At 43.0% G+C, this 2,500-nt stretch overlaps 1 protein-coding gene across 2 annotated transcripts in view; it reads right to left on the reverse strand.

Annotated features, from left to right (window-relative positions):
- Window positions 1-2,500, reverse strand: part of LOC138052553 (quinone oxidoreductase-like protein 1) — a 16,735-nt gene that overhangs the window by 1,726 nt on the left and 12,509 nt on the right. The window lies entirely within an intron of this gene.

Consider the following 2,500-nt stretch of genomic DNA (forward strand, 5'->3'; position numbering starts at 1 on the left):
GGAAATGAAAAATTTTCGTCTCAGAACCCCCGTTCTAAAAATAGGAAAATAGCGAATATCTAAAACAATTTTCAGTTTATTTCAAATCAAAACATTTGCTTCCCAAGTACTTACAGCGGTTACCATTCACACGTGCCCCTCAACGACTTTTTTTTTTTTGTCATTTTTCGAAACTGAATTTGGGTGGAACGTCAATCGATCAATTTAGTTTCGAAAAATGAAAACAACATCGTTGAGGGGCGCGTGTGACTGATAACCGCTGTAAGCTCAGATAACGCTTTCGCCTCAAGTTTACAAGAATTCACTGTTCATGATCACAAAATACTTCTTATTATTTCTTTTTGGCAGTCGATTCTTTGCATGCATGGTAGCTCTTTCGCGCTGTTACGGTGTTCGACCTGACTAGAAGCCACTACAAGGCTTTTCATCTTCCCTTTTCTTTTGCTTGAGGTAATTAAGGGACCTATCACAATAGTACGGATCAAATTCAGAGAACGATTAAATTGATCTATGCCAATAGAAAAACCATTGGAACTTAATTTCAGCTCCTGACTCGGAGCGAAACAGCCTGAAGAAACTCTTTTTTTCCCTGTTGTAAAGCGTGACTATTCCACCCAGAAAAATAACGAATCATACGCATATACGAGTGCAGCCAGAGAGAGTCTAGTTGGACTCACGGTCAACACATCGGAATGGAAAATGATCTCTCTTAACACAAATACCTGGGCGCAATAAGTGTCACAACTTTCTTGATAAAAAAAAAAAAAAAATTAGATGCATTCGATCAGTTTCGAAAGAGAAAATGCTGTGAAAAGTGCTGTTGGATTACGACTTTCTTCACAGTACGTATATCATGGCCTTGCAGGCAATGGATCATTGGTATAGGCACTTAAGCTCGTGACTGCGAAGACCGATTCTGGAGCTGCCAGGCCTGTGGCAGTGTGAACACTGCGTAAATTATCGCGTTCGACGCGTGGAAGCCTTCTTTCTCTGTCTCTTCTCCACCCAGGTCTTCATTCTCTCTACCTCTGCCGGTTTGCAGCCCCTCTTTTACAGCTACCGTCGACTTAATACGGTCGCCATTCCGAGATGCCGACACTGATTTGGCTGCCTTAATGTCTTTTTTGCAGACGTCTTTGTCCGCTCTGTCGATCGTTTGCCTTGAGCCAGCTGTCCATAGAGTAGGTCTTTTGGAACTGAGGCGCTCGGGGCCCATGGCCAAGCCAACGGCGTAGTCTACGCTCTGAGAGGAGGTATTGGATAGTTGGCAGTTCTGCAGTTTCAAGTACTTCTTGGTTGGTGATTTTATCCCTCCAGGTGATCTCAAGAATTTTGCTGAGGAATCTGAAGTGGAGTGTGTTCAGTCTAGCTTCTTGTCTCGTGTATGCAGGCCATGTCTCTCTCCCATACAACAGGGTGCTGAGGACGCATACACAGCATTCAAGTCACTATCCAGGGAGAGATTGGAGGTGATTGTTGAGCCAAGGTACTTGAAGGCGTTCACAGAGTTGAGTGCTTGGTTGCTGATCAGGATGGTCGGCTCAGGATGGGTCCCCATTGCCAGTACCTCAGTCTTTTTCATGATGGTAAGGCCAAAGTCCTGGCAGGCAGTCGCGAAGCGGTCTATGATAGCTTGTTGTCCGTTCTCTGTGTGACTAACAAAGACAGCGTCGTCGGCAAAGAGCATCTCTCTTAACAGCACTGTCTTCACTTTGGTCTTGGCACGGAGACGAGACAAGTTCAGTAGCTTTCCGTGGTGGTGTGTACAGTGGAGGAGGCAGCCCTCACTGCAGAACTGGAAGGCGTGTTGGAGGACAGAAAAGAAAATGCTAAACAAGGTGAGTGCTCACACGCAGCCTTGCTTCTCTCCACTGCGAATTTTAAACGGGCGAAATCAAGAGTCCTCTTGGCGAAATATTATAACTAAAAACATACATACACACAAACGAGATGCTTTATCAACTTTATTTATCGTCGAATTTAGGAGTACCTTACTAAGCGAATATCTCCATCTTTGAGTTTATTGCTGTCCGTGGTAATTTTAGCCTTTCTACCACTTTCACTGTGTTCCGGATTCCGGATTTTAGGCAAACCCTTAGAAAAGAAAGTTTTGCTGTGGAAAAGTAAGTTTTGCCGTGAGAAAGTACGTTTTGCCGTGGCAGCTGTGGGTCACCGTAACAGACGAAAAAATTAATTGTTTCAAAGTGGTACTACGACCAAAAAAAAAATTTTGTTTTTCCTTTGGATTTCAAAACTATGTTAACTAAACACTAACTCACCCAAGTTTTAAGTTCTGATTTTAAAAAGACACCTGTTTATTTTAGCTGGAATTTTCTTATTTATTGGTCCGCCATTACTAACTTTAAAATCTTGAGAGAGCTGGGTCGAGGAGAAAATGACGTCAAACACTCACTAGTTTAAGAATGCAAGCATGGGAGTTTCGGGCTTTCAGACATTTCAACTCGTGTTTTGCATATATAAAAAATTGCGTTTACACGCT

This window comes from Montipora capricornis, chromosome 6 (assembly GCF_036669925.1).
Source record: "Montipora capricornis isolate CH-2021 chromosome 6, ASM3666992v2, whole genome shotgun sequence".
NCBI classification, from domain to species: domain Eukaryota; kingdom Metazoa; phylum Cnidaria; class Anthozoa; order Scleractinia; family Acroporidae; genus Montipora; species Montipora capricornis.